Source organism: Elephas maximus, chromosome 3, assembly GCF_024166365.1.
Source record: "Elephas maximus indicus isolate mEleMax1 chromosome 3, mEleMax1 primary haplotype, whole genome shotgun sequence".
NCBI classification, from domain to species: domain Eukaryota; kingdom Metazoa; phylum Chordata; class Mammalia; order Proboscidea; family Elephantidae; genus Elephas; species Elephas maximus.
The window spans coordinates 79,759,814-79,784,032 of NC_064821.1; the positions used below are offsets into that span (position 1 = coordinate 79,759,814).

The 24,219-nt window shown below is 47.2% G+C and overlaps 1 long non-coding RNA gene and 1 other non-coding gene across 5 annotated transcripts in view; both read left to right on the forward strand.

Moving 5' to 3' along the window:
* The window catches only part of LOC126072925 (uncharacterized), a 72,326-nt gene extending 55,285 nt beyond the window's left edge, over nt 1-17,041 (forward strand). For all 4 annotated transcript variants that reach the window (XR_007516606.1, XR_007516605.1, XR_007516608.1 and 1 more), the window contains 3 exons: nt 559-702; nt 5,942-6,081; nt 10,627-17,041. This is a non-coding gene — a long non-coding RNA (uncharacterized LOC126072925). The remainder of the gene's footprint in view (nt 1-558; nt 703-5,941; nt 6,082-10,626) is intronic.
* Nucleotides 17,042-17,787: 746 nt separating this feature from the next.
* Nucleotides 17,788-17,858, forward strand: TRNAG-UCC (transfer RNA glycine (anticodon UCC)). The gene has a single exon. It is a non-coding gene; the product is annotated as a tRNA-Gly (tRNA).
* Nucleotides 17,859-24,219: the final 6,361 nt, after the last annotated feature.

The following is a 24,219-nucleotide window of genomic DNA, read 5'->3' on the forward strand; positions in this document are numbered from 1 at the left end:
ACTTAGTCCCTTCTGGGAGGTGGCATCATGCCAGCTGAGGGTGACACACAGAGGCCTCGGCTCTGGCTCCGACCCTGGTCCTCTGTGGCCCCGGCCGTGCCCACCTAGCCCAGCTGGTGAGGAGGAAGCCCTGTGCCTTCTCTTCGTGTGACGCTGCTGGGAGGCTCAGACTCTCAGCACCACAGGGAACGTTCCTTTCCCTCCTCCCCACTCCAGGGGCACCAAGAAGCTCGCTGGGTACCCTGCTGCCTCTGGCCACGCCATGGCCTGGGTGACAACGGTCAGCCCAAGGGTAGCAAACAACTTGCCAAGACCCCTAGACTCTCAATATGGCACTTCTGATACCCAGGAGCTTTCAGGAAGCACTGACAGTTGTTGGTGGGGGCTGGAGGCAGGGGGGCAGGTAGAGGGAGAGAGAAATACATTTTTAAAGATAACCCGGAGGCAAATATAATATTTATACTTATTTATCCTCAGAGCTCACGCGTGAGGCCCCAGACATGTCTAATGAGCAGGAATTGCAAAACGGCCATGAGTCCTACTTGTTTGCCTTTGCAGAGTCTCTGCACAGTCACATGGACCCAGATTTTTCAACTGTGTGACCGCTGCAGGCAAAACGGCTGTAAGGAACACCAGGACGTGCAGCAAGTGCCTGATTCCCGGAGGGACTGAGCCACAAAACTGCTAGCCCAGGAAAATGAGGTGCTCCTCTCCCCGTACCCGGCAGAGCACAGAGCAGAGGCACATACACACGAGTGTCCACGCGGGGGGGTGCTGACACACACAGGTGCACAAACCCACGCACCATGAGGTACACAGAGACCCTCGCATGCCCTCATGGCCTCGTTCACAGGCACACTGCAGGCACACACCTGCCCAAACTCATATACACCCACCAAAGCAGGGACAACACATAGCATCCTGGCTAAAGGTCCTGTTTTGGATGAGGGCTCTTACCTGCTCTCTCTGGATACCTATGATCTTAAACAGTATCCAAACAGGCTTGCTATGGATAATGTAAAAAAAAAAAAACCAAACCCATTGCCGTCGAGTCAATTCTGACTCATAGCAACCCTATAAGACAGTAGAACTGACCCATAGAGTTTCCAAGGAGCGCCTGGCAGATTCGAACTGCCGACCCTTTGGTTAGCAGCTGTAGCACGTAGCCACTACGCCACCAGGATTTCTGGATAAAGCCAACAACAGGATTATTGAGAACAGCATGATCTGCTCTGGGGTAAGAACTACGCACAGCTTCCTACCCGGTCAACTCAAGCATATGTGCATTGTGTATGTATGTATATTTATATAAATATATACACGCAAACCTACATGTGTACATAAAAAATAAATATAAAAATATGTGATCATATAAACGTAAAAAATAACCAAATGTTGCACAGTTCGACCTGGTATTAGCTTCCAGGTCTTCCTTTCGGTGACAGACGAAGCCCTTAACTAATGGGAGCGTCTCTATCCTGGTTGCTGACTCTCCAGATTGGGTCGAGTCTGCTGTTATAAGCTCTCAAAGTCAGTGGTATTCCTTTTCTTTGCAGCACTTATTACAGTTGTCATTTTACCTTTATTTGTGATATTAGTTTTTCTAGTCTCTGTTAGGTCCCTGGGCAGTGCAAATGGTTTGTGCTCAACTACTCATCGGAAGATTGACAGTGAGCCTGCCCAATAGTGCTGTGGAAGAAAGGCTTGGTGATCCACCTCTATAAAGATTACAGCCAAGAAAACCCTGTGGAATTCAGTTCTGCTCGGTAGCCCACGGGGTCTCCATGAGTCGGTGTTGGCTTGAAGGCAACATTTTGTTTTTAGTCTTTGTCACACTGGCCTGTAAGCTTCATCAGGGTGGGGCCACATCTCTTTGTTAACAGTTATATTTCCAACGCCTAGCACATGATGGGTGCTCAGGGAACAGACTGCTGAAAGAGCTCATGATCTTTTTCTTGTGTTGTGGCTTTTCTCTGCTTCCTATGACAATCAAGCCTCATGCTTGCCATCAGGAGGGTCACTTCCTTTAATGCTTTCTGCGTGCAGGCGAGTTGATTCCGACTCATAGCGACCCCGTGTGACAGATTAGAAATGCCCCATGGGAGCAGATTGCCAGGTCTTTTCTCCTGAAGAGCTGATGGTGGGTTCAAGCTGCCGACCTTTTGGTTAGCAGCCAAGCGCTTAACGCCTGCGCCACCAGGGCTCCTTCCTTTAATGCAGAGGATTCCTAGGCTTGGTCTGCAAAGTTCAAATTTCAAATACAATGCCAATGTCAACAGTATTTCTAACGAGGCGATTTTCCTCCCATGTGCTGCTGGCAGCCTGCTTTATCGGGGAAATGGCATCTCTCTGTTTACACGTGAACAATTTCCTTTCTCACTGCTGGATTGTGGCTGGCCTGACTGGCGTCCTGACCAAGTGACTGGGGAAGGGGTGGTTTGGGAGTGATGACCGACTTAGGTTTTCACAGGACAACGTCATCCCCAAATATAGTCCGGCCAGAAAAATATACCTATGGAAAGAACTGTGTGTTCTAAAAACTATGGTTTCTTCATATACGACCATTGTACTGGGTCAAGCTAGTTCAGCTTTTGCTACAAGTCAAGAGAGGCGCTTGGTGGGACCATCTCTTGACTGATCAGAGATAGAAAAGTGATATGCTCTGACCCACTCATTGTGTTAATTTCTATCAAAATGCTGGCTCTGGCTTCTGGGTGAGCTGGATGCCTGTCCCCTCACCTCCAAAGGAAAGGAAAGATCAGCAGTTCCCCAGAAGCTACTGACATGGTTTTATTTTAATAAACCAGGAATTTCTACAACAAACGGCTGGTTTTGCTGGCTAATTACTGCTTAAAAGGTCTTCTGTCTAGCAATTCTCAAATCCAAATTATCTGATTTTGGTAGGACCCTTGCAGCATGTAATTGGCTTATGAACCCACTTTTTTTTTTTTTTTTATCAGAGCACTTTGTTTTCTTTACATAAAAAGATGAACTTTCAGGTCTTGCCAACGTCATAGGTGATGGGAAAATCCTCGGCTCACGTGCTGGGCTTCAGTCCTTGTGTAGTCCATCATGCAGGGGCCCTTACTCCCTCTCTTTAATTTGCGTGGGTCGTATAAATAAAACAATAAGAACAATAAAAACATAAAGCAAAGTTAGCCCCCAAAGTGTCTCCCCCAGTCTTGGGCCCCCTTTCTCTGGAAAACTCTTTTGGTCCTGTGCAACTGTAGTGGGCACTGTGGTGTGGTGCCCAGATTCCTTCTTTAGGGTGGAGGCACTCATTCCTCCAGCTTCTGGGAGTTCCCTCTCTGGGAACTGCCTTTGGCTGAAGACAATTGCCTCATCCAAGGTTATGCCTCCTCTCTGGGGCAGCCCACATCCAATAACCAGTTGTGCAAGGGTACACACCTGTGGCCTTCTTGCCTCAATTCAAGCCTTCTCTGTAGTTCCATCTAAGCCCCAGAGATCCCCATGGGATTGACTGAGGCCTTTGTTGGGGCTACATCACTGTTCAAATTCTTCCTCTGCCCACTTCTGTTTCTCTAACCCCCTGACAGGTCCCTTAAAGATTCCCTACATGAAATCTCCATCTCAGAATCTATTTCCTGGGCAATTGGACATATATTAGCCACCTTGGCCCTTCCCTGCATTTCACTGCTTACATTGTTTTGGTGAACATTTGAGACTATTTATTTTTTACTGATGAAGTTTGGCATGACCTTGCCTGGTACTGAGTAGCAGGAATTCAGGGTTCAAGTGTGGTAAGATTTCAGGTGCCCTCTGCCTTGATCTTGCTGGGTTTTAAAACCATCCCAAATTTCCACTGAGCTCAAAGCTCTGGACAGCAGCAGGGCATGGCAAGGCTAGCCGAGTGGCATGCTTACTCCCACACAGGTCTGTCTTTGGTGCCTCTCCTGTGCTCAGAGGAGTGATCTGCCTGAACCTGGGGCAGTTGGGGTGGGTGGGGGGAGCTGGAAAATTCCCAACACTTCTCCTTTTCTCCTGCCTTGGGGGCCTTTGGGGGGAAGAAATAAAGCCCGGAGTGGATGTGAGATGTTGATTGTTAGAACTGTGCTGATCCTGGGCCTGTGAGCTCTCAGATCCTGTCTCTGATTTTTGGCGAGCTGACTGCTGCAGGTTGTGTGTCCCAGGCTCCTGGATCAGCTGGCTTCTGCCTGGATGTGGCCAATAAGGGGCAGTGGTGGGAGACTGGCTTGTGGAGGAAGAAGGGGAACCCAGGATATTTGTCCTCTTGCCTTTCTGCCTTAGTGGCTTCTCTGGCAGGGTCTCCTTCTCCTTCATGGCTCCAGCTCCACCATAGTTCTGATGGTGTTGGGTGCTCTGGCCCATGGGCTCCAGGGACACAACTTCCTGCCTTTGTTTCTCCAATCTACAGTGATATTGGCTTCCTGCTGATCTCTGGGTCACCTCACTGTCACCTGATTGGGTGTTAGCTTCTTTATCACCTATATAGCTAATTCCCTATATTAAATTCCTACTGTTATAAATTCTTAAAATGGTTTCTGTTTTCCTGGTTAGGTACCGACTCATAAGAATTTTTGCTGTTCATTTGAGTTGGGACCTGGTTTAAAAGGTAGAGGCCTGTTGAGCTCTGTCCCAAAGATTTAGTCTCATGACTAAGTCATTCCTCAGAACTGCCAACAAGTCATCTCTGCTCCCTCTCTCCTATCCCCACTTCTGAGATCCAGCCTAAGAAGGGCCCTTTGTTCTATGTCTGCCCATTTCAGGATTTGGAGTGATTGATGTCTGTTTTTTACTGAATTTTAGTTTAGTTCATATGGTGAGGAAGAATTGAAGTGAGTGAGGTGCTAACAAAAGCTAGGTTTGTTGCACAGGTTTAAATGACAGGTCTGTAGCAGAATTTCATAAAAGTTTTCTAATACATTACTACTAGAGCTGTTGATAAGTGTTGTGTAAAGAAAAGAGTTCGGAGGGTGCCTGAGTTTCTTAGTGCTGCTATAACAGAAATGCCACAAGTGAGTGTCTTTAACAAACAAATTTATTTTCTTACAGTTTAGGAGGCTAGAAAGGAGCCCTGGTGGTACAGTGGTTAAAGTGCTCAGCTGTTAACAGAAAGGTCAGTTGTTCAAACCCACCAGCCGCTCTGTGGAAGAAAGATGTGGCAGTCTGCTTCCGTAAAGATTTACAGCCTTGGAAACCCTATATAGGCAGTTCTACTCTGTCCTATAGGGTTGCTATGGGTCGGAATCGAGTAGACAGCAATGGGCTTGAGGAGGCTCGAAGTTCGAATTCAGAGCACCAGGTCTAGGGGAAGGCTTTCTTTCTGTGTTGGCTCTGGGGGAAGGTTCCTGTCTTTTTTTTTTTTTAGCTTTTGTTCCTCTGTTCCTTGGTGATCTTCATGTGGTGTGGCATCTATCTTCCCCCATCTGTGCTTGCTTCTCTGTGCCTAATCTCTTCTTTTATACCTCATAAGCGGCTGGTTTAAGACAGACAGTATGCTGGTATGGCCCCATTAACATAACAAAGAAAGGTCTATTCCCAAATGGGATTAGTATGTCCACCAGTATACCTGTTGCCGTTGAGTCAATTCCAACTCATAGCGACCCTATAGGACAGAGTAGAACTGCCCCATAGGGTTTCCAAGGAGTGGCTGGTGGATTTGAACTGCCGACTTCTTGGTTAGCAGCCAAAAGCTTAACCACTGATGCCACCAGGGATCCTCTACAAGTATAGGGGCCCTGGAAGGAACTCTGGAACAGAAATATTAGTTAAAAACTGAGAATATCCCAAACTGTTTGCCCTACTATTATGGATTGAATTGTATCCCCTAAAAATATATATAGTAGATTCTAACCCCAACACTGTACACATTTTTGGAGGATACAATTCAATTCATAGTAGTAGGTTAAATAGTTTTAGATATTCTCAGTTTTTAACTAATATCCTTTTTTTGTTTCAGGGTTCCTTCCAGGATACCAGTTGATGTCAAGTTGATTCCAACTCATGGTGAACCTATGCGTTTCACAGTAGAACTCCCTCCCCTCCACAGCTGTGACCTTTGGGAAGCATCACCAGGCCTTTCTTCCGAGATGCCTCTGGGTAGGTTCTAACCATCAACCTTTTGGGTAATAGCCCAGAGCTTAACCATTTTTGCCACCCAGGGACTCCCTGCAAATAGTTTTGGGAAACACTGGGTGAAACAGAATTGAGGCTTCTTTACTGCAGAACTTCTCAGAGTCTTCAAGGTGCTGATGTCCTTTATAAATCTCAAGAGGGGACTAGTCTGCAGAGTTTCCAAAGCTCGTTTAAATATAGAACCTCTTTTCATGAATAGCCCATGGGAAACATGTTCAATAAGACCCACTCTGGATAAGCCTTCTGTATGGCCTAAACCTGGGTTTTTGATGGCTAATTTGTCTATGTGCTGAGTTGGAGTGAGAGCTGTTTTAGATGAAAAATATTGTCATTTGTGTGGAGGGGAGTGACCTTCCATTTGGGAGCAAGTCCTGGTTCACTGGGCTTCATGAGCTGGACACTGTTTCTTATTTCCTTAGTGTGTGTTTGTCCACACCCAGCCATAGTAGGAAGGTGGGTCCATATCTCCGGATTATAAGTAAGGAGCTTAACCAGGACTTCTAGTAGGATTGAATGAGAAAATGCACAGACAGTGGTTAGCACAGAGCTTGGCACACAGGAAAGTTTCAACCTATGCTAGCGGCTGTGAGCTCTCAGTTGCTTTACGTGTCCTCTCTCAGGCCAGTGAAGGTGCTAGAGCCTACCCTTCAGCAGGTCCTATAACCTCCTCCCATGGATTCTGAGACCAGGCCAATTCCTCAGGGATTCAGGCTGAGTGGAAGCTCCCCCAGCAGCTTCTTGGATGGATTAAAGCTCAAGACAAGCCCTGCCTCCCACAGAGCTTACCCAGGCCCTGCTTGCCTTCTCCCTGGGGGTCTGAGTGGCTCCCCAGTCCTGTGTTCTGGGGGCCCCAGCTGGAGCTCAGGTACCTAACCCTACCCTGTGTTCCCAGGTTGTTAGTTCCACCCTGCCTGGCCTGATCCATGCAGCCCGGAAATCCTTATGATCTGAGCTACAAAATCTCTCTGGCCCAGGCAGTGGTTCTCCCCTTAAGAAGGTAAGGAGGTGGGGAGAGGTTACTAAAGGAACGTTTGGAAACGGAAACCAATGGCAACTCTTATACCAGAGACCAAAACTCAGGCTGGCAAAAACAAAAGCTTGTTTGTCCCAAGGGGCTGGTGACCATGGTCACCTCTTGGCCAGAGAGCAGTAAGCTTCACAGAGTGCTCCTTGCTCCTCCAGTCTCCCCCAGAGACAGGGCCCTCCCCGATGCCTGGGGAGCTGATCTTTCCAAGGGGGCTATGGGGGAAGTGGGGCTGCAGCTGGGCCTTAGACCTCTGCCCTTCTGCCCTTCCTAGCTTGAAGCCAGGGCCGGAAAGACTGCTTCCAGTGGTGACTCAGCCCTCGTCCTCAGATGGTCCGACCACACAGGGCCAGGCAGGGCCTCGTCAGCTGGCTGAATTTCCTTCTGAAGCTCTGGATCCACTGCCTGGGTTTTCTTCTCTCCATCCCCAGCTTTTTATGTTGAAATTTTCAAACTTACAGATAAGTTGAAAGAATAGTCCAATGATTACCCATAAATCCTCCATTTAGAGTCAGCATTTGTTAACATTTCGTCATATTTGCTACAGCTCTCTCTTTTTGGTATGTTGTTGCTGTTGGGTGCTGTCGAGTCATTTTTGACTCATAGTGACCCCATGTGACAGAGTAGGACTGTCCCATAGGGTTTTCTGGGCTGTAATCTTTATGAAAGTACATCACCAGGTCTTTCTCCCATGGAGCTTCTGGGTGGGTTCGACGCACCAACCTTTTGGTTAAGCAGCTGAGCACTGAAGAGTTTGTGCCTCCAGGCCTCCTCTTTTTGGGATGGTATTTGAAAATACATTGTAAACGTCATGACACCTCATCCCTAAGTACTTTCCATGCTTCTCCTAAGAATAAGCATATTCTTCTTCAGATCCACAATGCCATTATCACTCATGAGAAAAGTAACAGTAATTTCATAATATAAGTTAATATCCAAATTTCCCCAATTGTCCCAAAATGATTTTTGTGAGCTTTTTTTTTTTTTTAAAGACTTGAGCCAGAATTCAGTCAAAGAATTCAGTCAAAGTATACGTTTTGCGTTTTGTCTTTTTTAAATCTAGAAGAGTTCTCTCATTTTTTCCCCTCATTACATTAACTTTTGAAGAGTTAGGCAGTTTTCTTGTAGAAGGTTCGACATACTGAATTTATCTAATTGTTTCCTCATGGTGCCATTTAACTTGTTCCTCCATCCTCTATTTTCCTATAAACTGGAAATTAGATCTAGATGCTTAATTGTTGTTAGTTGCTGTCGAATCAGTTTTGACTCACGGAGATCCCATGTGTGCAGAGTAAAACTACTTCATAGGATTTTCAAGGCTGTGACCTTTTGAAAGCAGATCTCCAGGACTGTCTCCCGAGGTGCCTCTATGGGGGCGGTTTGAACTGCCAACCTTTTGGCTGGTAGTTGAGAGCTTACCTGTTTGCACCACCCAGGGCCTCTGATGAGTAATTTGATTCAAGTTAAACACTGTTCACAAGAATATGTCACAGGTGATGTACACTTCATATTGCAACATATCAGGAATGTCTCTTAGTTTCTTTGAACTTTTCTTGCAGTTCACCTTGAAAGCATAAGGTTTAATGATCAACTATTATATGACAAGTACTTTGCAGAGCTATTTTATCTTGACTACAAAACAATTTTGAGGAAAGGAGGTTGACACCTCTGTTTCATAGATGAAGAACTGAGGTTCAGAGATGGCAGGGTGGGCAGAGAAATTAACATTTGTTAAGTAACAACTGGATGCCAGGCATGGTGCCGGGTGCTTTCCATGCAGGTGCTATGATGCCCACTTTGCAGATTGGGAAGTTCTGGGAACTTAAGTGCTTTGCCTGAGGTCACAAAGTCAGTTGAGTGACAAAGTTAGCTTCACGCTCAGGTCTTCTTCCTCCCAGTCCCACCTTCTTTCTGCCTGACTATGCTCCCCTCTCTCTGGATTCATCCCCGTCTTCAGGGTTCTGCTCATCTAATGGATGAACCAGTCCTACTGCCCAGATTCAATTGTGCTTGGCCAGACCCGAGAGCTTATGTCCTCAGAAGGTACTGAGTAGTGACTCTGAGGGTCTGGACTCTGGGATGGACCTTTGAGGATGACCCTTTTATCAACATCTGTTTCTTTCCAGTCTCCCCAGGGGCATCATCAGGGGCAGAGCGAGTGGGCACGTCTCCTGCTCTCCCAAGAATTCAAGCACAGGTGGAACAAGGTGTGGACCAGGTTACAAACTAGTGTTTAAGCAGAAGGTATTTGAGGAAACTGAGACCTAGGAGTGGAATGCAGGTGAGAGTTAGGTCTCCTAGCCTGGTGCTCTTTGTACAGTTTACACCCTATAGCCTCCATTATTTATGTAATTGTTTCTTGGAATGGAGAAGGAGCTAGAGCAGGAGAGCTAAGTGGAGGAGTGAGGGGGGTGAGACGATGGAGGTGGAGATAGGCAGAAAGAGAACAACCCAGGCAAGAGGATACTGGCTGTCTGGATGTGGGTTCTCCAACATAACCAAGGGGGTGGGGAGTAAGGAGTATGTGTGTGTAGGAGCAGTACCAAACACATGCTTCCCTGATATCATAGTTCTACCCTGGCAGTCACTGGGAGAAGTTTCATTTTGTCCATCCCTGTTGCCTTGATTAGACCTTCATTTTCTCACTTGGGACTCTAACATCAGCCTCCTCGCTGGTCTCCTGCTTCCAGTTTCACCACTTCTAACTTACCTGTACATCTTGGCCAGAGTAATCTAAAACATCTTTTGATCAGGCCATTCCTCTGTTGAAACTGTTGTATCAGCTAGCTGTGCTGCCTAACAAACTACCCCCAAAAGTGGTGGCCTAAACCAACGGTAATTTTATTAACTCCTGATTCTGGGTCAGCTGGGTGCTTGTTCTGGTCTGGGCCAGCTCAGTTGATCTCTGCTGGGCTCCATCATGCATCCATCCACTGGCAGGTTGGCTGGTGGCTGCTGGTGGCTGATAATCAAGGATGGCCTCACTAACTTGTCTGATTTTTAGTGGGATCTCAGTAATTTGAGCTGAACTCAGCTAGGGTACTCCATGTCTTCTCCATGAGGCTTCCCAAACTCCAGAAGACTAACTCAGGATTATTTCAAGGCGGTCTCTGGATTCCGAGAGCAGCAAGAGGGCAAGCCCCCATATATAAGCACTTTTAAAACCTCTGTTTGTGTCAAATTTGCTATTGTCCCTATTGCCAAATTAAGGCAGGTGGCCGAGCCCAGATGTAATGGGGAGATTTGGTGGACAAATAGACTCTACTTCTAGGTGGTACAAATGGTTTGTACTCAAGTACTAACCTAAAGGTTGGTGGTTCAAACCCACCCAGTGGTAGAGCCATGAAAGAAAGGCCTGATGATCTGCTTTGGTAAATATTATAGCCAAGAAAACCCTATGGAGAAGTTCTACCCTGTAATGCATGGGGTTGCCATGAGTTGGAATCAACTTGATGGCAATGGCTTGTTTTTTGGTTTCTTTATAGGAAGGACATACGTCTTTACAGGAAGAAGTACAGCAAGAATACTCCTTAGAAGCAAGGATGGTGAGACATCATCTCACGTACTTCAGACATGTTGTCAGCAGGGACCAATCCCTGGAGAAGGACATCATGCTTGGTAAAGAAGAGGGCCAATGAAAAGGAGGAAGACCCTTGACAACATGGATTGACACAGTGGCTGCAACAATGGGCTCAAACATATTGACGATTGTGAGGGTGGTGCAGGACCGAGCAATGTTTCATTCTGTTGTAGATAGTGTCTCTATGAGTCAGAATCAATTTGATGGCACCTGACAGCAACAACAACATGGAAAGGAAAAGTTTGTCACCATTTTTGCATCCTGTCACAACCTTACGTAATTCCCCAGTGCCCTTAAGACAAAATCCAAACTGTTTAGCCTGGTCTCTATGCCCTCTGTGATCTGTTTTCAAACTATCTTCCCGTTACGTACCCCATACAAATATTGTGTTGCAGTTATTCCAGAATCTCACCGTTTCAAAGCACCTTTCCTCCTCATGCCTTTGCATGTACTGTTCCTTCTGTCTGTAATGCCCTTCCTTCCACATGCCTATTTGTTCTTCTAGGTCCAGCTCCAATGATAGCTTTGTCTACAAGCCTTTTCCCCGTCTATCTCCATCTGAATTCATTCTCACTTCCCGATCTCAGAGCTCTGGGCTTGCATCTCCATTACAGCACTTCCTCTGTGTTGCATTGGGAGCATCAGCCTGGCTCATGGTCCAGCGGAGTGTGTGGGCTCTGGAGTCCGACTGTGCAGGTTTGAATCCCAGCTCCTTCACTTAACATGTGACCTTGTGCGTGTCACTGCACTTTTTCATGCTCGGTTTTCTCATTTATAAGAAAAGGGGGATAACACTGGTCCTGACTTCATAAGGTTGTTTTGAGAATCAAATGATGCTCGTGCAAAGTGCTTGGCAGGGTGAATGTGAGTCCCCACCAGGCTGCGAGCTCTCCGTTCCTGGGGTAGGACTATGTTGGTTAGATCTCCTCCGCAGACCCAGCAGGCTGGGGAGATCCTTGGCGATCATTTCTGTGAACTAACATCTCCCCCAAATAATAGTGACTCCTCTCCAGGCACAGCAGACATGGGCCTGCCTGGTTTTTGGCTTTTCCTCGGCACCGCTCAGCCTGGGACAAGGCTTGGCTGGGCCCACAGCCAGCAATGAAGTGGATGCTAATAATATCATTATATGCTGAATAATTAACTGTCATTTAAATATTCATATGTTGTTGGGGGCAAGGCCTTTTATCAGCATCTGGGGACCCGTCAGGGGAGGACGGAGATGAATGTCAGCAAGGCTGACTTTGCCTGTGAAGGGCGACCCGAGGTCTAGAGAGAGCTGTTGGAGTGGCCACCAGACAGTCAGCTAATACATAACTGCAATATCCCCACGTGATAAGCTGCAATTTCATAAGCACTTGATGCATATGAGCAAGCCTAAAACAATATTGGAAGCATTAATTTTATTTGACTAATGCTTATCTATATTTTATTCTGTTCCGTCGTTAAAGAAGCCCCTCTTTCTTTCATGCTAAGGGAGGTGGGGCTAGAGACCTGTGGATGGGCCAGAGTAGAGATGAGGCAGTAGGCTTGGAAGTTCTTCCATCTTCTGCCCCCTGAGCTACAGGCATGGACTGGGGGCATGCATGGCAGGCTGTCCCTGAGCGTGGGGTCCTGCCTTGGAGAGTCTGACTTTGGCGGTTTGGGAGAAGGTCTCAGGCTATCTGGTGGGGCCAGGGGAGGGTGATGTGGGCATCTAGGTCCTGGCTGAGTGGACCGAAGCTGCTGTAGATTTCCCCCCAGTCCTGTTAGGATGAGCCTGGGCGGTAGGCCCTAGCCACCCTGTAGGCAGAGGCTTGGGGAGGAGGGACAGTGACAAAGCAAACACCCCACATTGGGGAAGGGACCAAGGGTGGAGGAAGGGGAGGAGGAGAAAGGAAGATGAGGGAGAAGGATGAGAGGTTGGGGAAGGAGGGAGAGGAGAAGGAAGAAGAAGAAAGACACCAGCTGAAGGGGCTGGTGATGAGATGAGCTTGCTGCATGGAGGCAGAAAGGCAGACGAGATGGTAAGAACAAGGGCCCTGTTTCTGTTTATGGTGATGGAAAATTTGGCAATGGATGGGGGTGTTGGTGGCACAACATGATTGATATGATTGGTGTCACTGAATTTGTACATGTGAAAGATTTCAAACTGGTAAACATGATATACATATTTTTACAACAATAAAAAAGAAAAAGGAAAAAATAAAAAGGGAGCATAGGGTTCTAGGATCAGACAGTCTTCAGCTTGAGTTCCGGCTGTGCCACTAACTAGCTGTGTGACATTGGGCAAGGTTCCTACCTTTTCCAAGCTCCAGTTTCCCATTTATAAAGATGGTGTGGCTTAGCTGGGTTCTGTGACTGGGATCATACAGGGCTGCAATCACTAGGCTGTGTTCTTATCTGGAGGATTGGCTGGGGAAGAATCTGCATCTAGGCTCACTCAGGTTGTCGGCGGAATTCCTTTCTTTGCGGTCATAGGACTGGACTGAGGGCTCCGGCTTCTTGCTGGTTGTCTGCTGGAGGCCACCCTCAGAAATTAGAGGCCATTGTTTATAGAAGCCCACAGTTTATTGGCAAGTGGGCTTCTCCCTGGCTGCTTACTTCGTTAAGCCACAGAGAGTCCCTAGAGTGAGCCTGCTAGCAAAACTCAAACTATGATATTTTCAGTCACCTCATATGCATGCAAAAACTGAACAGTGAAAAAGGAAGATCAAAGAAAAATTGACGCATTTGAATTATGGTGTTTGGCAAAGAATCCTGAACCGTGGACTGCCATAAGAACAAGTTTGTTGTGGAGGAAGTACAGCCAGCATGTCCCTTAGAAGTGAGGATGGAGAGACTTCATTTTGCTTACTTTGAATATGTTATCAGGAGAGATTAGTCCCTGGAGAAGGACATCATGCTTGGTAAAGTAGATGGTCAGCATAAAAGAGGAAGACCCTCAGTGAGATGGGTGGATACAGTGGCTGCAACAATGGGCTAAAACATAGCAACTATTGTGAGGATGGTGCAGGACCGGGTAGTGTTTCGTTCTGCTCTACATAGGCTCCCTGTGAGTTGGAACCGAGTTGACATCACCTAACAACAACAGCACTGGTTAGAAAGAAGCAAGTCACAAATCCCCCCCGTACTCATGGGGAGGGGATTACACAAGGGTGTGAACCCAGGATTCGGGGGTTATGGGGGCCACTCTAGGGTCTGTCTATCACACCGGACAATGACATCCCATCCGGCAGCACAAGAGGTTAAGTCACTGCTCTGGATTTAGTAGCAAGTAGGGTTTTAGACTTGAACCAGGAACTCTGGCTCCAGGGCTCAGGCTCTCAACCATCAGGCCATATGGCATCACAGGGCTGCTTGTGGAGAAAATGCATGCAAGGTGCTGAGTACAGGACCTGGGGCAAGGCCTCATAAATGTCACCTAACACCTGTTTGTGGCTCGTCCTCTTCTGGCATGTCTGCTGGCCCCCTGTATGCACGTGGAGGCCATATCCACACACAGCATAAGAAAACGCAAGCTCCAGAGCACAGGAGAGCAAGGTGGCTTTCCTGGGGAGGTGGAGGAGTGACATTGCACATTCCTTCACCTGAAACACCCCTGACCCATCTCTCCTGATTTCTCGGGCCTTGACTTAAAAGCCACTTCCTGTATGTATTACTTTCCCATTGCTGCTTTATAATAAATTAGTGACTTCAAACAATGTAAGTTTGTTATTTTACAGTTCTAGAAATTAGAAGTCCAAAGTGGGTCTCACTGGGCTAAAATCAGGGTGTAGGCAGGGCTCTGATCCTTCCTGCAGGCTCTAGGGGAGGCTCTGTCTTCTGGCCTTTCCCAGCTTTCAGAGTCTGCCCTTCTCAGCTCCATCTTCAAGGCCAGCAATGGCCAGGTGAGTCTTTCTCACATCGAGTCACTCTGGCACTGAATCTTTTGCCTCCTGATTCTGCTTCTAAGGAACCATGTGATTATGCTGGGTCCACTCAGGTAATCCAGGATAAACAAAACAAACCAAATCCATTGCAGTCAAGTCAATTCCGACTCATAGATATCCTATAGAACAGAGTAGAACTGCCCCATAGGGTAAATCTTTATGGGAGCAAACTGCTATGTCTTACTTCCATGGAGTGGCTGGTGGGTTTGAACCACCAACCTTTTGGTTAGCAGTGGAGCATTTTAACCACCGCACCAAACTCCCTATTTTAATGTCATCTGATTAGAAACCTTAATTTCATCTTCAATCTTAATTTCCCTTTACCATGAATCTCCTAGGACTGTCATAACTAAGTACCACAAACTGAATGGCTTAAGACACCTAGAAATTTATTGTTTCATGGTTCTGGAGGCTAGAAGTCCAAAATCAAGGTGTTGGCAGGGGCACGCTCCCTCTGAAGGTTCTAGAGGAAAATCCTTCTTCGCCTCTTCCTACCATGTGGTGGTTCCTGGCAATCCTTGGCACTTTGCGGCTCATAGATATATCACTCCGTTCTCTACTTCTATCCTCAAGCGGCTATCTTCCCCGGTGTCTGAGTCTTTTCTCCTATTTTTATAAGGACAATGGTCATATTGGATTGGGGCCTGCCCTTCTCTTAGTATGACATCATGTTAATAACATCTTCAAAACTCTATCTCCAAACAAGGTCACATTCACAGGCACCAGGGGTTAGGCCTTCAACATACCTTTCTGGGGTACACGGTTCGGCCTATAACACCATGTAACATAACATTCACAGATTGTGGGGACTGGAAGGTATAAATCTTTAGGGGACATTATTCTGCCTACCAAAGTAGCCTTGGCAGGGCAGTGGCTCAGCACTTGTCTGCTAACAGAAAGGCTGGTGGTTTGAACCCACCAGCTGCTCCTCAGGAGAGAAATGTGGCAGGCTGCTTCTGTAAAGATTACAGCCTTAGAAACCCTAGGGGGCAGTTCTACTCTGCCCTGTAGGATCCAAGCATAAGTTGGAATTGACTTGACAGCAAGAGTTTCTTTTTAAATTCTGCCTACCACACTTCCATAGAGGGTCTGGGTTGGGAGTTAATGGCTGCTGCTCCTGCAGTATCCTTCACTTGTGTTATCACGGCCTCTTCGGGGCCTCAAACTCACATGCCCTTTGAGGCCGGGAACCAATGTAAATGAATTTCTTGAGTGTAAGATAATAAGGAGTGGTAGCACTGTGGCAAAAAGGAAAGCCTGTTTCAAATTCAAATATTTTAAACCACTAGCCTGGTCAAATAAAATTTGTGGGCTGCCAGCTTGTAACCTGGTTCCCACCTGAGTACCTGTGGTCCGCGTCTGGGGCTGTTAGAGGCTAGCACATTCCACTCCTTTGTGTGAGGCACTCCCTTTATGCAGACCAATCAGGAAAGGCTCTCCTTCTTCTGGGCTGTTAGCCAGGTGCCCTTGTGCAATGCACAACCTGCACACTGTCCATGGCCGGCCTGCATGCCAGTCTTGTCAGCTGCTCTGTTCCTGGTGCCTAGTATGGCGAGTAATGCATAGCACAAATGCAGATTCCATATGTATTGAATGTGTAGTCGAATGAAATCCAGTGTCTTCTCACTCTCCGCCCTGTTCAGGAACATATGACTTCCTTCCAAAGAGCTGGGACAAAGGCGGCCAGAGGGTCAGCTTTTCTTGACAGGCGTCAGCCATGGGCACGGGTGCAGCGCATATGTGTGGATGCCCGTGTGTGAGCGTGCATGTGTATCAATCACAGGCTTCAGTGAGTCAGAACCCCAGGTCTTTGCGCCTTTGTGGGGAATCACCGTGGCCTGTGACCAGAAGGCCGGCCTGAGGCAGACAGCTGGAGGGGGTTTCCCCTGCCCTGGCAGCTGCCCCAGCTGCCTCTTTCCCACTGTCTCCCACCCCCACATTTGCGATTCCCTGGAGGTCGGGCCTGGTGTAATTACAGGGTATCTGCTGCCTCCCTATAAATCTGGTAGACTTTTTGGCCTTGTCAGATTAAAACTTACCTATCAACCCGCCGCAGTCCTCTAGATCTCCCTAAATCTGTACTTGGGAGAGAATTTATGGCCAGGAATTGCATTTTGCAAAATGATTAAAGTTGCCAAACAGCCATAAAAAGTTGCAGGAGGAGATATGGTTTTTTTGAAAGTCTGCTTAATTTATAAGGGGTGGAAGGTTTATTGTCATTTAGAGTCCGCAGCAAGGCATCGATGGAGCGTTCGGCGGCAGCTGTGCACAGCTGCGCTCGCTTTATGCCTTTTACATGTTTTTAAATTGCCCTGTTTGAATCTGGCCTTCTGCAGCAGCAGAAATGCCCCAGCGCCCCAGTTTTCAGGAGAGAGGCTGCTCACCCTGCCCTCTGATGCTCAGCACCCCCTGCCCTCTGATGCTCAGCTCCCCTCGCGCCCCCACCCCCACCCAGGCTCACCTCCTGGTGGCATTTCTAGCTCCTCTCACCCCACACTGACCACCCCATCCCACCCCATCCCATTCCACAGTCCTCTGCCAGCCCCTCTGCAATGCTAACACGCACTCACATGCGTCAACGCTTTTGGGTTTATAGGCGATTTCACGTGTAGCTTCCTAGTACTTATCACCTGGGATTAAATGATTAAACAAGATAAAACATGTAAAGCTGTAAACAGAAGCCTGCTACCCAGTGAGCTAATAAACAGAATTAGGGCTTCTCTTTATTGACCACTTACGAGGTGCCAGGACCTCCGCTCTGAGCTTCACATGCGTTCATTCATATAATCTTTGCTGCCACCCTATGAGGTAGCTGTTAATTGTATCTAGGTTTAGGATGCTTAAAGAGCTTAAGCCCAAGGTCATGCAATAAATGCTCATTGAAAACAGGCTGTTATTATCAATATTACTAGGATGGAAGCCTTATCTGTTTTGCTTCCAGCTTGGCACATAGTAGGCACTCAGTAAATACTGATGAATGCAAGCATGCATGAACTGTGCTGTTGTAATTGCCTGTTTAATGGTTTCTCTCCCTACTCCCATGAGTGCAGAGATCAGACCTTGGTACCTGTCTAACCTCAGGCCAGTGCAAGGTACATAATAAGTGTTCTTTACATATTTGAAAGTGGTTAGGTAACCCTATGAGGAATGTTGGGGCAGTGGTGGTCCAGTGGTAGAATTCTTGCCTTCCATGCAGGAGATCTGGGTTCGATTCCCAGCCAATGCACTTCATGTGTAGCCGGCAGGGACAGATTACCCAATAAGCAAGGTATGCATGGGCTTACTTGTGCTTACTGACTAATCTGTAGTGCCCAGTTTCACATGGGTTTCACCATAACCATGTGAAATTGTGCACTACAGATTAGTCAGTAAGCATAAGTAAGCCCATGCGTACCTTGCTTATTGGGTAATCCACACCTGTTAGCCACCACCCATCTGTCTTTGGAGGCTTGTGTGTTGCTATGATGCTGAACAGGTTTCAGCAGAGCTTCCAGGCTAAGACAGACTAGGACGAAAGGCCTGGCAATCTATGTCTGAAAACCAGCCAATGAAAACCCTACGGATCATAATGGTTTGATCCACAACCGATTATGGGAGGGCCCAGGACTGGGCAACGTTTCATTCCATTGTGCATGGGGTCAGCATGAGTCAGGAGCCGACTCCATGGCAGCTGACAACATGAGGAAGGTGTTAGGAATTCTATCTTGCAGAGGAGGAATTGGAAGCTGAGAGGGAGTAGATACCTGTTCAAATCACATTGCTAGTTAGTGGCAGAGCTGGAATTCTGGATTTCAAGTCCAGCCCATTGTTTTTCACCACAGCCCAGCTATCAACTTGCTATGCCCTTGGGGAAAGATTCAGAAGATTTCCTTTTTTCATCATTATCATATCTAATATTTATTAAATACCTATTATGAACCATATGCAGATGCTATCTCAAATAATCCTTACAACATACTTGCAAAGCAGGCGGTTGACCAACTTGCCAACAATTGGCTGAGCTGAAACTTCTGCCCGAGTGGGTGTGACTCCAGAGACAGGCAATTAAAACCCAGGAAGACAATTGCTGTAATTGATCTCCAGACCTAGCTTGGCAGGGGGCCGGAAGAGTGTCAGGGAAGGCTTCCTACAGAAAGCGATTTCTAAGCTGACGTTTGAAGGATGAGTAGGGGTTTGCCAGATAAATGATGGGGAATAATGTTTCAGGCAGAGGGAATAGAATGAAGGCAAGAAAGAGCAAGGCCGGTTGAAGGACGTGGACGTTTCAGTGTGGCCAGATGCAGTCTTGAATTTCCTTTGGAATTCATAACTCCATTTCTCTGGGGTGCAGAGATGCTCAAGGTGGCTGAAGGTAGGCTGTGGGTTGAGCTGCTCCCCCAGGTCTCCATCAGCAGTGCCCTCTTCCCTCCTCTCTTTCCCAGGGTCAGGCCCACTCACCTCCTGTGAGCATTAGGAAACTAGAGAGCTATCTGCTTCTGGCCTGTGTTGGATGAATTGGGCCCAACTTGGACTTGATCCAGAGGCCTGATGGCATAGTGGTTAAGAGCTATGACTGCTAACCAAAAGGTTCACAGTTTGAATCTTCCATCTACTCCTTGGAAACCCTATGGGGCAGTTTTACTCTGTCATATAGGGTTGCTATGGCATGTTTTTTTTTTTTTGTTGTCTTGTTTTGGACTTGATCCAGAGCTCCTGAACTTGCCTCTGTCCCTCTATCCATCTTTTAGGGCTTTTCCCTTCCTCCCATCAGTCTGGGCCTGGTGGGGAAAGGAGCCTCTTCCTCTGCTTTCCTTGTTCCGCAAATGCTCCAAGACCTGTAGGCTAAATACTTCTCCAGGGTCTTCATTTATTCATTCATCAAATATTTTTTCAGCACCTACTATGTTCTGGGCCCTGTTCTAGGGGCTAGTAACATAGCAGTGAACACAGCAGACCAGACCGTTGTCCTCATGGAGGTTACAGTGATCAAATGAACAAGCAAGATGATTTTAGGGGGTGACACGTGCCTTGATGTCAGTAAAACAAGGTAGTGTACAGGCAGTGGTCAAAGGCATGGGTGATGGGCTAGCATGTAGGGAAATCTGCTCCAAAGAGGCAAACCGAGATTTAAATGAGAGGGAGCCAATCAAAGGAAGAGCTGGAGGACGAACATCCCAGGCCAAGGGAACAACAAGTGCAAAGGCCCTGAGGTTGGAACGAAGTTTACTAACTGAAGGAAGAGAAATAAGGCTGGCGCTTAGAGAGCAATGGGGAGAGAAGTAGGTGTTGGGGAGAGAGGAGAGGTGGGCAGGGATGAGATCATGCAGGGGCTTGTAGGCCATGGTCAGACTTGAGATTGTTCCCCAAGTGAAATAGGGAGCTCTTGGAGGGTTTTTTTATTTGTAAAGGATGCTCTACCTTCTGCGTTGAGAATTAAAAACAAACCAACCAGTGGCCATCAGCTCCGACTCATGGCAGTCCCATGTGTGTCAGGGCAGAAGTGTGCTCCATAGGTTTTCAGTGGCTGATTTTTCAAGAAGTAGATTGCCAGGTCTTTGTTCTGAGCTGCCTCTGGGTAGACTGGAATCTCCAACCTTTTGGCTAGCGGTTGAGTGTGTTAACTGCTTGTACCATCCAGGGACACTATGTTGAGAATAGACAGTAGATTATCAAGAGTGCTCATAGCCAAGCTCTTTTCCAGATACACTGTGCACTGTCAACCCCTCTGCCAGGGATGCCTTTCCCTTAACTTCCTAGACAGTACTATTCAATCCTCTGGACCCAGATCCAGCTGCCCTCTGTTGTTGTTATTGTTAGGTGCCACTGAGTCGATTTTGACTCATAGTGACCTTATAGAACAGAGTAAAACTGCCCTATAGGGTTTCCAAGGAACGGCTGGTGGATTCAAACTGCTGACCTTTTGGTTAGCAGCTGAGCTCTTACCCAGTGTGCCATCAGTGCTCCAGGTGCCCCCTAGGTGGGTATTATGGATTGAATTGTGTCCTCCAAAAATGCGTGTCAACTTGGATAGGCTGTGATTCCCAGTATTGTGTGCTTCCCCACCATTCTGTGATCTGTTGTGCTATTCCGAAGTGTTGTAAATCCTACCTCTGTGATGTTAATGAGGTAGGATTAGAGGCAGTTATGTTAACAAGGCAGGACTCAGTCTATAAGATTAAATTGTATCTTGAGTCAATCTTTTTTGAGATATAAAAGGGAGAGGGGAGCAGAGAGACAGTGGGACCTCATACCACCAAGAAAGAAGAGCTGGGAACACAGTGTGTCCTTTGGATCTGGGCTTCCTGTGCTGAGAAGCTCCTAGACAAGGGGAAGGTTGACGAGAAGGACCTTCTTCCAGAGCCGACAGAGAGAGAAAGCCTTCCCCGGAACTGATGTCTTGAATTCAGACTTCTAGCCTCCTAGCCTGTGAGAAAATAAATGTCTGTTTGTTAAAGCCATTCACTTGTAGTATTTCTGTTATAGCAGCGCTAGATAACTAAGATGGTGGGTTCTCCTCCCCGCCCCCATGGCAGGCAGAGAAGATCTGTGCCTTTCCTTGCCATTATACAATTCCAACTGAGAGCTGGGGTTCCGTGGCAATGCCTGTCTCTGGGTCTCTCTCCCCATGGGACCAGGAGCTCCTTCAGCACCAGGACAGTGGCTGCCTTAGCTCTGAGAGCCTGGGGTCTGGCATGCAGCCCAGCTGGTGGGCTGCCTGACAAAGGTTTTCTGGGTTGACACCAACCCTTTGAGGGCAGAAGTCATCAACACTGAGCTTTGGAGGTCAGAGCACTAGGTTAGCAAGCGGCCTTTGTTTTGATAGGTAATAAAGAAGATTAGAAGGATGGTACCATACTCCTCCCCATAACATTTAAATTAAATCTATACTTTCTAGGTGTCTTGGCATCTGGAGGTTGAGTTTCTCAGTAAGCAGCAATGGTCTGTGAAAGTCAAAATTGGAATAGTTATCTCCCAAGGACTATTCCCTTGTTACCTGGAGACTATGAATGTTTGTTAAAAAAGAAGATATTTGTTAGAACGTTCTTGTAAAGACCTGCGCTTTTTCACTTACAGTTGTAAACCTGTGTTTGTCACTGGCTGCTGCATGTGCTGCCTGGTTTCACTCTAATTAACCTACTCAGAAAGAACTGTGCATTTGCTTATTAAGCTGGGAATGTATTTAAAAGCTGTCTTCCTTGTTTGAGACTCTTGCAAATAAAAATTAAAGAATTTTGGAACAATGCAGTGTCTCTCCAACAGCTGGGAGCTCGGTGAAGGCAAGCACAGGGAGCCTTATTTGCTGACGCGTTGCTGGCTGCCGGCACCCACCTGCAACGGAGTTTTTGTAGTTAGCTGCTGTCGGGTCAGCCGGACTCATGGCGACCCCATGCACAAAACATGGAACAAAACCGCCCCATCTGGTGCCGTTGCCATGATAGGCTTCGGATCAGACTGTTGTGATCCGTGGGGTTTTCACTGGTTGATTTTTAGAAGTAGATCACTAGACGTTTCTTCCTGGTCTGTCTTAGTCTGGAAGCTCTGCTGAAACCTATTCAGCATCATAGCAACATGCGAGCTTCCACTGACAGATAGGTAGTGGCTGTACATCAGGTGCATTGGCCAGGAATCGAACCCGGGTCTCCAGTATGAGAGGCGAGAATTCTGCCACTGAACTGATAGTCAAGGTGTGTAACTGCTTGACCACAGTTGCTGCCTGGCTTGTTCTTTGCTTTACCTCTCCAGATTGAAGGCATCCTAGCAGCCATCTCGGTGACTGGGCACCAAATGGTGACCTGTCCTTCTCACATGATAATGGTAACCTTCACCTGTCATTGTCTCTCTTGTCATATTCATGCATTCCACAAACAGTTATCAAGCATCTGCCATGTGCAAGTATAAAAAGACAGCATAAAAAGACAAGTCCCTGATCCACGGAGCTTGAATTCTGACGGGAGAAGTGCAGAAGTTTGTGGATAGAGACATGCAGGCAGCTGGGATTCGTGAGACTGAGCAAAACTGATTCTTAGGTCCACAGGCTTTAGACGTCCACCCCTGAAAGCTATGTTCATCTTCAAGTCTGACCTGCAATACCCACCTTTCAGGTGGCTGGGAGAATTAATAAAGATAATGCCTGTTTGTTGTTGTTAGTTGACATCAAGATGGCTTTGACTCCTGGTGACCCCATGTACAACAGAAACGTTGCCTGGTCCCGCACCATCTTTAGGATTGTATGCTCAAGTCCATTATCCTGCTGTGATCCACAGGGTTTTCATTGGATTTTTGGAAGTAGATTGCCAGGCCTTTCTTCCTTGTCTGGTTTAGTTTGAAAGCTCTGCTGAAACCTGTCCATAATGGGTGACCCTGCTGGTATTTGAAATACCGGTGGCATAGGTTCTAGCATCACAGCAACACACAAGCCACCACAGTACGACAAACTGACAGGCGAGTGGGGAAATGTCTGTATATTGTCTGGTATAACACCAAACACGTTCTGGGGGCTCCATAAGTGGGAGATCCCTTTCTTTCACCAGACGCAGATCTTTTGTGTCTCCCTCCCTGCCCTGATTTTCCGACCAAGCAGGAATTGCAAGATGCTCAGGCCAAAGGCGAGTCACTCCTTTAGGTTCAGGGACTGCCTGATGGGGGAGGTGGTGTAGGAGGAAGACAGGAGCTACGTGGAGATTTTGGAGAAAGGTTGCCTAGTGTCTGTACTGGCTGGCAACACTGAAGCAGAGGGAGGCAGGAATCAGCCTGGAGGTCTCCTTAAAAGTAAGCTAAAGGAGGAAGACATGGTTAGGCCAGAGTGAGGGAGCACAAGCCAGCCAGAGTGAGATAGTGAAAATGTTTAAACCCACTTTGCAAAGTCCCATCAAAGAGTTACGGCATCTCTTGGTGTAATCCAGCCACGTTGGCTGTCCTGGAACCCGAGGATGCCTGCCTGAAACCCCCAAACAACAAAGTGGAGGATGGCATTGTTGTCCATCATAAAAATCAATGGGGTCCTTTTGCTAAGTGGTCAATATTTGTTTGGCTTTAGCGTTGTTTAATTCAATGCATCAATTAAAGATAGTGTAATGTCTGCTCTGGTCTGCAGCCCCGGCTTCTGTGTGTCGTTACCTCATCTGTTTGTGATCACTCACGTCCTTATGTCTCGGCTCCTTTGTCCCCTTGCATAACTCAAGGACAGGAGTAATTGACGTGAAACTTTTAAAAATTAATTTCACTGCATATGCCATGGAGGGAGAGTGCAAGTCCTCCCAGTCATTTATAACGTCACGGTGATTGGTCCTGACAAAACAATACCTTAAAAACTCACCAAAGTAAATTATGGCCCGAGCAAATGGCTGCTCCGCGGCAGGGCCGGAGGCTTGGAGGGGAGCCAGGCAAAAACAAAGTAATGTGCTTTTGATATTAATAACAGAGATGATATTGATCTGCAAGCTAGTGTCACTTCTCCACTCTGGCGAGGAGATTGCTCCCGGCATTTAGTCCACTGAAAGCCACTTTCCATGCAGGCCATTTAATTTTGTGAGTCTTTAATTATGTGAAATGGAGTCTAGTTAAAGGGCCAGGTCCCCGTTGTGCCGGGCGGAGACGTGGGCTGTGAT